At 42.2% G+C, this 15336-nt stretch overlaps 3 long non-coding RNA genes across 3 annotated transcripts; 2 read left to right on the forward strand and 1 right to left on the reverse strand.

The window, feature by feature from the left end:
* The first annotated feature begins 149 nt into the window (after window positions 1-149).
* Window positions 150-3211, forward strand: LOC130209665 (uncharacterized). The gene is made up of 4 exons (XR_008834665.1): window positions 150-877; window positions 1301-1323; window positions 1405-1455; window positions 2564-3211. It is a non-coding gene; the product is annotated as an uncharacterized LOC130209665 (long non-coding RNA).
* A 7651-nt stretch (window positions 3212-10862) lies between these two features.
* On the reverse strand, window positions 10863-12192 carry LOC130209779 (uncharacterized). The gene is made up of 2 exons (XR_008834704.1): window positions 12063-12192; window positions 10863-11972 (listed from the first exon to the last, which is right to left on the reverse strand). It is a non-coding gene; the product is annotated as an uncharacterized LOC130209779 (long non-coding RNA).
* LOC130209780 (uncharacterized) lies at window positions 11967-12877 on the forward strand. The gene is made up of 2 exons (XR_008834705.1): window positions 11967-12123; window positions 12208-12877. It is a non-coding gene; the product is annotated as an uncharacterized LOC130209780 (long non-coding RNA).
* The last annotated feature ends 2459 nt before the right edge of the window (window positions 12878-15336 follow it).

Consider the following 15336-nt stretch of genomic DNA (forward strand, 5'->3'; position numbering starts at 1 on the left):
AAAACCCTACTTGAGTGTAACAATGTTATAAGGGAGCGTAACCAAATGTGTATCCAATATTGGCAGTCAGTAGATCTATATATCGGCCTCTTTACATATGGTATGCAATATACATAATCACCAACAGAGGGCATCCTCTGTAAACCTACATGAAAGAAAGTTATCAGTTTTCTGGAGTCTTTTGAACATGATTTTGCCTTAAATTAAGTAAATGTGTTGCATGTTCTACATGCATGATATTTAATTTTCTGTCTTTGACAATTAATTACCCTGGGTTGGGTTATAATATGGGGTTTGTATTCAACTATTAAATAGTTGTTGCACATTTCATACCACTGAAGTAGACATTTCTTCAGTTTGTTAATGACATATATAAGCAATTTGGCCAATGTCACAGTTTTATTACATACCTCAGTCAATATTAATTTGAAACCTAAATTAAAGGCAACACCCTCATCTTGTTCTTCCATATGCAAAGTGTAGTCTCATTGAATTCATGGTCAACACGTCAGTTTTAAGGAGGTGGCCCCTGAAGTGATAGTCATTAACATGCCATTCTGCCCTGAAGATGTTGAAAAGGGGGCTACTGCTTGCTGCACCCCCGTTTTCCCATAGTCCCTCTATGGGAAAGTAGTTGACATCATTGACCATGTTGGCTTTGCTCTGTGTGCTCAAAGCATGCCTATGGTGCAGGGTTTGTGTACTCTTCCTCACGTTCCTCTCTCACTCTTCACACTGCTTAGCGGTCACTTGTGCACAGAATGGTGTCATGGGCACTGTTTGTCTCTGACAATTGCATCTGACATTCTTTATCTTTGTGCAGGTTACAGTCACTGGGAAGGCGGTCAGGGTGAACACATCTTCCTCTGCCTAAAAGGTCGGTGACAGATCTCTACAACAGACCCTGCTTTCAAACAAGCTATTTTAGAAAACATGTGAGAGCAAGTGGTTTATTCACTCACGGGTCAATCTAGCCGCTATTAACATCTCAGCATAGCGTGGAGATAATTGGAGTTTGTTGGTGCTGTTTAATTGCCAGGCCACAAAACTATGCTACCAAAAGAGTGGCCTACATTATTTCAGCCCATTTAGTTGAGGAAAAGATCCAATGCAAGCTGCTGACCCACATTGTTTGTAGTGTTTTGGTATGCTTTCAAAGATACTTTGAAGGTTATTTGTTCATTTAGTTAGATATTTTTTGCTCTGTTCAGTGACTCATAACAGAAAGTTGTCTTACATTGTATGAGCTAAGAGAAAACTTATTAACAAATGTTCTCCTGCTGGCACACATCTGGAACAGCCATCATGGATCTCCGTATCTCAGTCAGTATCCATCTACGTTTTTTCAGGCATACTGATCAATAAGTCCTCCTGATTTTGTGCTGTGTTATCAATGTGTTCCAGAGGTACTGTAATACAGAAATAATGCTCCAGTCTGCAGGGATGCTAAACAAAGTATGTATTACATTTCCTGGATATAAATAGACACAAACCATCAACTAGAAATTCATGAAGAAGTTGAATTTCACTTTACGATGCTTACTTGGCAAGACCTAAGTGACAATGATAACTGACCCAATTGCACCGATGGCATTGCACATGGGAACGGCCAGTAGATGGACTTTGTGCTGTTAGAATTATACAGCTGTCTTCACACAGAACTCAATGAAAAAATAAACACATGCACTAACACAATTGTTAATAAATGGTAAACAAGAAGAAGGATTATATTACATAAATGGCAGAACAGTAGACAACCATGGCATCTGCATGAGTGCAACACTTTATTGCTTTACAGCCTGCAGCAATACACATATTTGTCACTCTTTAAGACATACAGAACAAAGTTATTTCCTCAAGAGCATCTTTGCTGTTGTGGTGAAACACTAACACAGTGAGATAAAGTTGAGTCACTTTTAGTGTGAAGCTTTAAAAATATCTTGATATGCTGTCCCTTTTTTGTTTAAAGTGTGCTGAGAATGACTGCAATTTATGGTAAACAGGCCAGCAGATATTGGACTTCTAGCTGCCAGCTAGTTTAATCATTAGATACTAGCAGTTTGATTCATGCTCCTATCTTTTATTAAGACATTTGTCAGATGCAGACTGATGTTTTATAGCCACACATACTGTGGTTGGAAGTTGTGTCTGAACAACACAACTATTTACAAATTGCACTGCTGTAAAATGTTAATTTCAGTTTGAAGATACGTTTATTCTGTCGGGGGTTAATTGATTAAAAGGGATTATGTACAGGTGGAAAAATAAAGATGGACACTATTTTAAGTTAGTTTGACCTTGCCAGTTGCATTAGTTTGAAGCAATTTAGCGCAGATAGGGGAATACACAAATTGGAAGATCATAATAATTTGTCATCATTCAAGTCAAATACCAAGGTTTCCGTTCCTGTGTTTATCAGTGTCAGAGAGCGGGAATGAGCCAGACCAGTGCTGGAGTGCCTGGAGAACCTTTAAATCTCTAATGCATTCATCATGTTGTCCATTTGTCTCCCTGACATCTCTCGTTTCACCCTACCGGCTCCTCTTATTATGTATCCCTCAAGACTGGCACGGTGTAGGACCTGGTGACACCTCTCACTACAGCAGCTGTGTGTCTCTACAATCAATTACACTGGCTGACTGACATCCTCTCCAACCCTGATCCTGGCTTGTATTCACCCTCTGGAAATCGCTCCCCGTTACTACAGCAACCACCTTTGGCATAATCCCCAGGCTAGTGCAGACCCCCATATCTCTTCGAGACATGCTACTACTGCCAGAGGAGGGCAGTGCATTACTTTTCTTCTGGTAATGTTTTAAGGAAGTCACTGGATACGTTGCGCACTGCAGTGTGTTTTAATGGTGAATATGAGACGTCTCTGAGGGTTTAGACAAAATCTCCCATGTAAAAAGTCTCCTCGAATGGAATACTCCACTGATCCCGGCTTTGAGGGGGCATCCAGTGGCGTGAAATCCCAGAGAAGGGATGTCTTGGGTGGGAAAGGTTTAAAGGAGACCCCCTGGAAAACTATGAATAATATTATTTCTTTTTAGCCGACTTTAACTTGGATTTTGTGAAAAACTGTATAGTAATATCTCATGGAAATAATCATGGGTATAGCAGAGGTCATCAATAACGAGAAAGCAGTATCATTTTCAGAATTTACACTTTTAATGATCTGCTTTAAAAAATAAAAAATATTGGAAAATTATGAACATCATTATTTCTTTTAAGGTGACTTTAACTTTGACTATCTCAGTATCTGTACAGTTAAATATGCTGAAAATATTTATGGGCATAGCAGCGGTTAACAATAACAAGCATGATCTGCTTTAAAAAATTCAAATATTGGAAAGTTATGAATATCATTTTAATATGACTTAACTTTAATTTGAACTATAATATTATTTCATACATTGTCCAAAATAATGTTGTTTTTGACTTGTTATATGAAAGTGGATACATTAGCTATATCCGTACTTTTGGGCTGTACAATTCCACGTTACCGTAACACCATGAATAGAAGTGCATTACATTTCAAGCAGCGGCCCACTTGATCGAGTATCCGTGGATGCCGGCACACATGACCGCAGTTGAATGTGTGCATGTGTCGTCTGATATTCTACCCTGAACCAGTGTTCAGTTTTTAGCCTCTTGGCTAACTCTGGCACATTTACTGCAATGTTTTTAATCAATGTGCACTGTCCCTTATTAAATAAACTATTAAAAAAAATAAAATAAAAAAAAAGATCAGACAGTTTGATACTAGCAGAATCACTCTCATCTCCTATTTCCCACTGTAAACAGAGCACTTGTTGTGCCCTGTCCCTTTGTTGGCTTAAGATCAAACGGAGGTGGAAACTTACATGAAAAATCCAAATAAACTGTCAGAGGTTAACCTGTAATTAGGTTAATTCAATACAATTCAGTGTATTTGTATAGCCCATTTTCACAAATTACAAATTTGTCTCAGGGTGCTTGACAATCTGTACACATAGACATCCCTGTCCCGAAACCTCACATCGGATCAGGAAAAACTCCCAAACAACCCTTCACTGGGGAAAAAAAGGGAAGAAACCTTCAGGAGAGCAACAGAGGAGGATCCCTCTCCAAGATGGACAGGTGCAATAGATGTAATGTGAACAGAAGGACAGATTTAGAGTTAAAACACATTCAATGAATATGACAGAGTGTATTAATAGTTGGAGGTAGGCATATTCCACGATGGAGACCAACACGATCCATCAGGCAGATGGAGGTAGAGAGGAGGAGTGGGCGGAGTCTCAACAGTGGGCGGAGTCTCAACAGGGCAATGGCATAGTTGGTAGTAGGCATATTCCACAATCCAGACCTCGGTGATCCATCAGGCAGATGGAGGTAGAGAGGAGGAGTGGCGGAGTCTCAGCAGGGCCATGGCATAGTTGGTAGTAGGCATATTCCACGATCCAGACCTCGATGATCCATCAGGCAGATAGGATCTATGACGTCTCATAGGGTCCGATGACCCTATGAGACGTGAAGTCTAAAGGACTCCGGGGAGAAAGCAGAGTTAGTAATGTGCAATAGAGAGATACAAATGCATCCATAAGGAGAGAGAAAAGAGGAGATAGGTATCCTAAACGTCCCCCAGCCGCCTATAAGCCTATAGCAGCATATCAAGGGGCTGGACCAGGGCAAACCTGATTCAGCCCTAACTATAAGCTCTGTCAAAGAGGAAAGTCTTAAGTCTACTCTTAAACGAGGTGACTGTGTCTGCCTCCCGGACTGAAGGGGGAAGCTGGTTCCATAAAAGAGGAGCTTGATAACTGAAGGCTCTGGCTCCCATCCTACTTTTTAAGACTCTAGGAACTATAAGTAGCCCCGCATTTAGTGAGCGCAGCTCTCTAGTGGGACAATATGGTACTACAAGCTCCTTAAGATATGATGGTGCGTCACCAACCAAGGCTTTGTAGGTTAAGAGAAGAATTTTAAAAGTGATTCTTGATTTTACAGGGAGCCAGTGCAGAGCAGCTAGTGCAGGAGTGATGTGATCTCTTTTCTTAGTTTGAGTGAGAACACGAGCTGCAGCATTCTGGATCAACTGGAGGGACCTAAGAGACTTATTAGAGCAGCCTGCTAATAAGGAGTTGCAGTAATCCAGTCTAGAAGTAACGAACACGTGAACCAAGATGTGCCTGATTTTTTAAATATTACGTAGATGAAAGAATGCAGTCCTTGAGATTTACTTTACGTGGGAGTTAAAGGACAAGTCCCGATCAAAGATAATGCAGAGATTCTTTAAAGTGGTGTTGGATGCTAGGGCAATGCCATCTATAGAAACCACATCACCAGATAATTGATCTCTGAGGTGCTCAGGGCCGAGTAAAATTACTTTGGTTTTGTCTGAGTTTAACATCAAGAAGTTGCAGGTCATCCATGTTTTTATGTCTTTAAGACATGCTTGAATTTTACTGAGCTGGTTGGACTCCTCTGGTTTGATCGATAGATATAATTGAGTATCATCTGCATAACAATGAAAGTTGTTCTCCTGAAGAAACCCACGCTCGACCCGTCTTAAGTCAGCAACTAAAGACCGGTCTCCCTTCTTCCTTTTCTTTCCAAAACCCTGGAGCGAGCTATCTTTAACCAAGTGTCCTCCTATCTCCACAGCAACAACCTTCTTGACCCTCACCAGTCTGGATTCAAGGCCGGCCACTCGACAGAGACGGCCCTCCTTGCTGTCTCTGAGCAGCTTGACACTGCTAGAGCAGCCTCTCTCTCCTCTGTCCTTATCCTTCTAGACCTTTCTGCAGCCTTTGACACCGTGAACCACCAGATCCTTATCTCTTCTCTTCAGGACCTGGGGATCTCAGGCACTGCACTCGCCCTTTTCTCTTCCTACATTAACGGCCGCACTTACCGGGTAACTTGGAGAGGATCTGTGTCTGATCCTTGTCCTCTCACTACTGGGGTTCCTCAAGGCTCAGTCCTGGGTCCCCTCCTCTTCTCTCTGTACACTAATTCTCTTGGCTCTGTCATTCATTCGCATGGCTTCTCCTACCACAGCTATGCCGATGACACCCAACTGATCTTCTCGTTTCCACCGTCCGTAACACAGGTGGCGGCACGAATCTCTGCCTGTCTGACCGACATCTCTCAGTGGATGTCTGCACACCACCTGAAAATCAACCCTGACATGACCGAGCTACTATTCCTTCCAGGGAAAGGCTCCCCCACCCATGACCTGACTACCACCTTCAACAGCTCTGTGTTGGCCCCTACCCTGACTGCCAGGAACCTCGGGGTGACACTAGTCAGTCAACTCTCCCTGACGGCCAACATCACTGCGACAGCGTGTTCCTGTAGGTACATGCTGCACAACATCAGGAGAATAGAGCCTCTTCTTACTCAGAAGGCGGCACAGGTTCTGGTCCAGGCTCTGGTCATTTCGCGCCTTGACTACTGCAACTCACTCCTGGCTGGTCTACCTGCTCAGGCCATCCGACCTCTGCAGCTCATCCAGAATGCAGCTGCTCGACTGGTCTTCAGCCTCCCGAAATTCACCCACACCACTCCGCTCCTCCGCTCTCTTCACTGGTTACCGGTGGCTGCCCGCATCCGCTTAAAAACATTGGTTCTGGGGTACCATGCTACGAACGGATATGGCCCCGTCTACATCCGGGATATGGTCACACCATACACCCCGGCACATTCGCTCCGCTCGGCAACAGCGAATCGACTTGTGACTCCTGCACTTCGAGCTAATCACTCGAAATCCAGACTGTTTGCTGTCGTTGCTCCTCAGTGGTGGAATGAGCTCCCCACTGACATCAGGACAGCAGAAAGTCTCTACATCTTCCGCCGGAAACTAAAAACACATCTTTTCCGACTATATCTGGATTAAAACACAGATTTGCACTTCAGTGGCACTTAAATAGCTCTTATTATGGTACTTTTGTAGTTCGACTATGTTGAGGAAATGTTACTTTCTGTATTCTTGTTGTTCTTAGTTTGTACTCTAGGTTGAATGCACTCATTGTAAGTCGCTTTTGTAAAGTTTATGGAGTGTTTCCTGATAATATTGCCCAAAGGAATCATGTATAAGGTAAATAAAATTGGTCCAAGCACAGAACCTTGTGGAACTCTGTGACTAACGTTAGTGGTTATCGAGGCTTCATCGTTTACAAATACAAACTGAGATCAATCTGATGAATAGGATTTAAACCAACTTCGTGCGGTGCCTGAAATGCCAATCGACTGATCCTGTAATAGGATGTCATGGTCAATAGTGTCGAACGCAGCACTAAGGTCTAACAAGACCAGTACAGAGAGGAGTCCTTTATCTGATGCCATTAGGAGGTCATTTGTAATTTTCACCAGTGCTGTCTCGGTGCTGTGGTGTTTTCTAAATCCTGACTGAAACTTCTCAAATAAACTATTATGATGAAGAAAGTCACACAACTGATTTGCGACCACTTTCTCAAAGATCTTGGAGAGGAAGGGGAGGTTAGAGATCGGTCTGTAGTTAGCCAACACTTCTAGATCCAGAGTGGGCTTCTTTAGGAGAGGTTTCATTACAGCTACTTGGAAGGAATGTGGTACGTGGCCTGTTATCAAAGACAAGTTGATAATATCTAATAGAGAGCTGCCAGTTAAAGGCAAAACGTCTTTAAGCAGCCTCGTCGGGATTGGGTCCAAGAGACAGGTAGACGTGTTAGAAGTAAAAACCGTTGAAGATAATTGGTCACGGTTGATGGGAGAAAAGCCATCTAAATATACACCAGGGCATACAGCGGTTTCCAAGGCCATTCCACTTGAGGACAGATTGGCACTGGTTAAGGGCAAGAGATTATTAATCTTGCCTCTAATAGTTCGCTGTGACTCTCTGTCAGACTGACTACAGTGCTAAAGAGAAACCTGGGGTTGTTCTTGTTTTTCTCTATAACTGATGACTAATAGGCTGCTCTAGCATTACGGAGGGCCTTCTTATATGTTTTAAGACTATCTCGCCAAACCAAGCGGGATTCTTCCAGATTAGTTGAACGCCATATGCTTTCAAGCTTTCGTGATATTTGCTTTAGTTTGCGGGTCTGAGGGTTATACCAGGGAGCAAAACTCTACTGGCTCACTGTCTTCTTCTTCAGAGGGGCTATCAAGTCCAGTGTCATTCTCAGTGAGCTTGTGGCACTATCAACAAGATGATCAATCTGGGACGGACTAAAGTTAGACCAGGAGTCCTCTGTTATATTGAGACGTGGTATTAAATCAAATGCAGAAGTAATCGCTTCTTTAAATTTAGCTACAGCACTGTCAGTTAGACATCTGGTGTAGAAACTTTTGACTAACAGTGTACACTCCGGTAGTATAAACTCAAAAGTTATGAGGTTGTGGTCTGACAGAAGAGGGTTCTGTGGGAAGACCTTCAAATGCTCAAAGTCAATGCCATATGTAAGAACAAGATCGAGGGTGTGGCCAAAGCTGTGAGTGGGTTTCTGTACTCTCTGACAGAAGCCAATCGAGTCCAACAATGAGATGAATGCAGCACCTAGGCAATCATTATCAACATCTACATGGATATTTAAATCTCCTACAATAATAACTTTATCAGTTTTAAGAACCAAACTTGATATAAATTCTGAAAGTTCAGATATAAACTCTGAATATGGACCTGGTGGCCAGTACAGAATCACTAATAGAATTGGCTGTAGTGTTTTCCAGGTTGGATGTAGAAGACTAAGAACAAGGCTTTCAAATGAGTTGTAGTTAAATATGGCTGCTACTCCACCTCCTTGGCCAGTGCCTCGAGGAATGTGAGTATTAATATGACTTGGAGGAGTCGATTCATTTAGGCAGACATATTCTTCATGACTCAGCCAGGTTTTAGTTAGACAACATAAATCAATGTGATTATCTGATATTAAATAATTTACTAACAGCTTTAGATGACAGAGATCTAATATTTACGAGACCACATTTAATAGTCCTGTTTTGTTGCACTGCTGAAATAATGGTGTTAACTTTTATGAGGTTATTTTGTACGACTCCTCTTCTGCTTACTTTTGATTTATTTAATTGAAGTGGCCGTGGGACAGACACAGTCTCTTACTCTAGAGTTGTGGGTGGGTAACTGCTCGAATGGAAGAGCAGAGAAGGGTGTAGGACTACAACTATGATCCCGGTTCCTGATCTGAACCCTGGGTTGTCATGGATTAAGTCCGGTGATCACTGTAAACACTGTAATCTGCTCCGTGGGCCCAACGTACTCACACACTGATTCCATCAACCATATGATGGTCCTCTTTTTTTAGATTAATGGGGTTCGTCATTCACCTTGCTGTATCTGCCTCTTTCCGTTTCACTCTGCATCCTTCAAATGGCTTTCCTCATCAGTGACAGTTACAGCATAATTGACCTATGGCCAGCCTTGAGCCAATAGGACCTGTGTTGTGCCCCATTCTCACGCAGAAGTCATCCACTTTGTTAAACCTTTTATCCAGACAAATGGATCATCCATCCCTAAACCCACTACCCTATTGTAGCCCCTTTCCTCCCATTGGTTGCATAAACGGCCTTACCTTGCGAGTCAGCCATGGGGGGAACATTTGGTTTGGAAAAAAGGTCACTGCCGAGGAGTTGAAATCAGCCTTGTACCAGCATCAGGGCACAATACACCACTGTTCATCCTAGAACCAACGGTCTCGGCTTACTGCCTTTGTATAAGCTGCGCAAGAGGAAGCTCCTGTGTTTTAATTGTACTTATTGCACCTGTTTTCTTTATAAGTTGACAGTTCATACTTTGTGACCAACTTACTATGGTCCTCCACTTTGTCTGAGAACTTTTCCCCCTCTAACTTATTGATGCTGTTTCAAGTTATGTAACTGCACACTGTGCCACAATAAAGGATTAGACCAACTTTGAGGAAATACGGTTAATAATAATAATAATCAGTAACGATGGTGTTCTGAACTCGTGTGTTTATGCAAAAGAACATTTACTATTCACCCACAAAAACTAATTAATAATAACATTTTGACCATATTTCACTTTTTTGAAAAATGTGAGAACTATTCTTGTACCAGTTCTCATGGTGTGAAGAGTCTCATATTATATGTAAAGGAAACAGCGTGTAATGAGATTCAGACACAGCTGTGGCAAAGCTGAAAGGTTCTAAATGCCACCAAGAGAACAGAGGATAGTGCAATCTACTGTACAGTCAAGGCAAGGTTTTCCTTTTTGTAACGTCCACAGAGAAACAAAGTTATTTTCTGGAATGTCACAATATAAGTGAATAATTGCTCTATTTATCTGGAAGCTGTTCAGAGTTAGAGGATTACATCGTATCTTGATCCTGTGTTATCTCTTGCAAAACAATGACAGGAATTGTGTGAACTTTTGTCTCGCTGAGCATATGAATGAAAAGTGAAAGAATTCAAACTGTTTGCAAGGTCAGGCACTCTTTTGCATATAAAGATTAACTATGATTAACAATTACAACTTGAAGAGGACAGACAGTCCACACCTTTACTTGAAGAGTTTGCCAATTTTCTTAGAGTGTCACAGCTCGTTGTCAATCAGTTGTATTTGTCTTTTTAATTGATGATCTAAATGTCCACTCCATGGTGACTATATAGTGTAAGTGTATAGTTGAAATCTGACAGAAGTGTTGAGAATTGTGATTTTACAGGTGTTGTTAGCAGCTCTGTACTCTTGACTGATCTTTAACCCTCTCCACTTCTCTGGGTCCCTCCCGACAGACATGCCTCAGGAGAGGGGACCAACTAGGGGGAAATATGGGGGTGAAGGGTCAGGCGTTGCAGTGAGGAAGTGGATGAGGTGGTGACCTTGGACATCACGACTAAAACAATCATGTTAAAATGACTCATTATGTTTGCATTTATAGTTTATTACATACCAATATAGGCCTATAGGTAGTATAAATGCACTCAATTAACCAGTGGAGGGGCCTAGTTCATCATGTGTGATAATATAGCCTCTGCACAGTAGCAGAAAGGCCCTCAGGCTAAAATATGGCAGATTTTTGTATGGCAGATGTTTAGATATGTTTTAGCTGGTACAGCAAATATATCAATAATAATGGATCTATGTGTACACCATGTAGGCCAAATACTTTGACCCTGGAACAGACACAACTATGGAACACTATTATTGTTATGATTTTCACCTGTTTCATTTATGAGCTGTCCTTCACATATCTAATTGCTATGGTTGCAGTCAAAACTAAGCCAAGCCTACATTCAGTATTTAGATAATTGATCAGATGTAGAGGTTTTTTTAAAAAGCAATAATAAAAAATAATAGGGAGGCTGCTCATGTTGTTTTATTGTCAAGACATTAAGCTATCACTGTGACATGGACCCTAATGGGAACTAATATAAAAGAAGCTGTGTTGAATTAAATCAAGACACAATGTATGCAATCAATAATATATGATAAAGACTGTGTGTACTTGACATGCACTGTGATTTCAGCAGAACAGCAGCAGGCTGGCTGACTAAATGTTGCAAGGTAGCTGTTAGCTAACTATAGCTACTTGCTAACACAAGTCCAGTTCCTGCCTTGAGGCAGCTATTTTCCCAATTATTTTATTTTTTACGCAAGGAACAGTAATTGGATGAACTACATACATGTGAGGACAAAAGGTGGTTTGGGGCAGGAGAAAAATTGTAGCGTTAACCAGAGCTGCCAACTTTTCAATAAACCTTATGGTGCGTTCACACCGGACGCGTCGAAAAAATTCTCGCCGCGTCTGACGCAGCAGTCTTGACGCGCGTCGAAAAAAGTGTGTTCACACCAGACGCGTCGGACGCGTCGGGGGCGGAGTCATAAATGGGTCGAGGAACCACGGGACCGCAGCGTACTTCCACTTTTTAGTGGACTGAGCTGCACTCCCACTGCGCTTCTCGCTGCTCTCTCTCTCTTCTCTCTTTGATACGTGTCTCTTGAGACTTTTCCACCTCCGGCGGCAGATCTCCTGCCATGAAACACATATGCCGGCGGTTGGTTGATAGTAAAGTACAACAAATAGCGAGATTAAAAGCAAATACATACATTCAAAACGTACCAGGTAGTCCCACGGCTTCTCCGACCTTGTTCCACGCTTTATCTTTATAGCTCCGGTTTCGGTAAGCATAAAGAGTTGTATCGTAAAGTTCGGGGTGCCCACAGACGGCGACAATAATCTTTTCCTCCATTTTTTCAACCGGCAGGACGATGACGAGCGGAGCTGCTCAACGCTGATTGGCTGACGCAACTATGACTCACGCGTTTTTGCTGCCGGAGTTGGGAAATTTCAACTCGCGCGTCGAGGAGCTGCGTCTGTTCGCTCAGTTCGCCCCGCGACAAACCCTCTGTTCGTGCTGCTTCAAACGCGTCTGACGCGCTGCTCGCTGGGAAATACGCAGCGACGCAGCTTCGACGCAGCTTTGCATTGATTTAACATGTAATCTCGACGCGCGTCAAAATTTTGACGCGTCCGGTGTGAACACACCATTAGAGTGAGATTTTGTCGGGGGTGACCAATATGTTGCCGCGCACGCAGCCACACACGTTGGTGGCTCAAGTATCAGGAAATTTGAATGAATTTGGCATTGTACCCATGTTGTACCCTGCATTCTGGCCTGGCAAAGGTCTTTTACGAGACATCTTTGCTACCTTAAAGAATTAAAATGTTTTTTTAATAACTCTACTCTCATTTACAAAAACATGCCTAATTCTATTGCACAAATGTCCTGTCTTTATGTTAAATTCTTTAGAATACATCTTGCTTATTCAAAGTGCTGTTTGGAAAATTCTTGATGGGGTCCTTTTCTTTGGCCTGTAAATAAGAAGATAAATGCTATGTGAGCAGCCTTAATAAACAATGCTATGATGTTTTGAGCATGCAGTATACCAAGAGGTTAACAAGGTGCTCTCCTGCTGCTTGTTATGACAGCTGAGTTTAAATTCACCACACAAAATCACACGCACAAATACAACGAATAATTTCTTTCAAGATTTAAAGTTTAAGAGAGTGAGTACTTAATTGAACCACATGTCATTAACATACCTTAGTCTCTGCTCCTCCTGAGTTTCTCCCGCGGTTGTGTCTGTTTGAAAATCTTCTTCTGTTGCTAACTTCGGGACTCTTTGGGGTAAATAGGATGTCTATGCAGCGCATAGGTTTACAGATGCGCTCCGAAACAGAGCTACCAACTCTCAGAAACCATAAGAGTTGGTAGCTCTGAGTTAACTAATAGTTTGGCTAATGAAGCTGACTAGCCATGTTAGCTAGTCAGCATAGCCATGAATCTTCACTCGCCTGTTACTGAGGGATTGTCAATTTACCCAGTTGAAACAAAATGTGAGATAAAGGCAGCAATTCAGAATCAGATTGTCTAGGGCCTGCCTCAGCACAGTTGAATGAGTCTTTGAGGGGAGAAAGCTGAAAGGGGAAGTGCCTACAGCAGGCCTATTCAACTAGCGGCTCGCGGGCCGGATGCGGCCCGTTTGAGTTTAACTCTGGCCCGCAAGACTGCCTGCAAATCAGTATAGCTTGGTAAGAAAAAATAAAACTGACGGACACGCCTCTTTTATACATTGAGACATCTAACCCAGAGCCATTGAGTTTCACTGTTGCCTCAACCAAACCTGTATGGTTACATCTTTATGTTACGCACCCGTGTTGGTTGCCGTTGTTACCCCCCTACTGGTTTTCAAACCTACTGGTTTCCCTGCGCGTGCGTGCGTTGTGTTTTCTTAACATCTGCAGCGGGGCTCTGTCTCGCTCACCAGATTCGTCACACATTCACAAACATATTGCTGGAGATCTTCAAGCCACCGTTCATATCCATTTGGGCGATTACGATTGTATAAGTGAGCAGTGCATCACAGCCACGTATGAAGAAATACATTTTCGAAAAAATAAAAATAAAAAGATCGCCCGACCTGGTTTCGATCCCTTTCACGCAAAAGGAGTCTGCACTGAAAGACGCGCAGTCTGTGCGCTGCGCCACCAGATGTTAGTTTCATCCCAAGTCATTTAAATATTGGTGGCTGTAGCTCAGTGGGGTAAGAGGGCCGTCCCTCAACCGCAAGGTTGTGTGTTCGATCCCCGCTCTCCCCATTAGTAGGAAGTTGAAGTGTCCTTGAGCAAGGCACTGAACCCCCAGTTGCTTCCCGGGCGCTTCACCGCAGCCCACTGCTCCTTAATAACTAAGGATGGGTTAAATGCAGAGAACTAATTTCCCCTTGTGGATTAGTAAAAGTGTATATTATTATATTGATCCATTAAGTCACATTTCTTATGTTTTCATGGGAACAGTTTGGTTGAAGGGATCTGAAACAACTGGTTACCTTGAGCGGATATTTACACTTTGAAACATGTTTATAGTGATGCTTGTTCGCACCACTTTTGCCACACAATACCGACGCATTTTCGTGTGTGACTGTTTACCTGTGGAAATATACATTACTGTTTTTAATTTTTAGCCATTATTTGATCAATATTCTGTGCGGCCCTCACACCCCCCGTGATTTTCTTATTCGGCCCACTTGCTACTGAAGTTGAATAGCCCTGGCCTACAGTATGAAAATGAATATTGGCACAGAGCACTGACTACAAGTGAGCATGTTTGTTACAGATAAGGGCCATTCTTTTTCTCCTGAAAATAAGAGAAAATTCACAACAATGTGAAGGATCTGAAGTATGCTGTTCCAGCAACTCTAAATGAGAACATAATATATCAACAACAGTGGAAAGGACAGATCACAAATGTTGACCCAAATGTTTAATCACTTTGAAGTATGGCAATTTACAAACCGAAAACAAAATGAGAAACACTTAGCTGAAGGACAATAGAGACATGTGACAGCGCTGCGTCATGTTTGCTCCAGTATGGTTGACTGGCTATACAATTATACAGAGAGACAGGCTCATAAGGCATATGGGTGAAGAGAATAGATATTAGGATAAAGATTGAAGCTGAAAGAGCCGTTGTCCGGAATATAGACTGGCAATTATTGTTTTAATTTCCTTCACTGTTATCTCATCTAATATTATCTGGCATTGCTTTATTATTTGTAAAACAATGTTTTTATATATGCCTTCGGTTGCTGTTGTTATGTTTCTGTTATTATTATTGTTAAAAGGAGGAACAAAAACATTATGTATGGACATAACAAGTAATTCAGACATCTCGGTGGCTTATATGCAGTGGGTGCACACCTGTTTTTTGGCATGGCATTGGTTTGGAGCAAATCCTCTTTGTATGGGACACAATGACCAACTAGCTCACAATTAACATTGGCAAAGACCTTCCCAGTGCACCTGGGGAAATGGGAGTGTAAGAGGGACAAAT

This window comes from Pseudoliparis swirei, chromosome 19 (assembly GCF_029220125.1).
Source record: "Pseudoliparis swirei isolate HS2019 ecotype Mariana Trench chromosome 19, NWPU_hadal_v1, whole genome shotgun sequence".
NCBI classification, from domain to species: domain Eukaryota; kingdom Metazoa; phylum Chordata; class Actinopteri; order Perciformes; family Liparidae; genus Pseudoliparis; species Pseudoliparis swirei.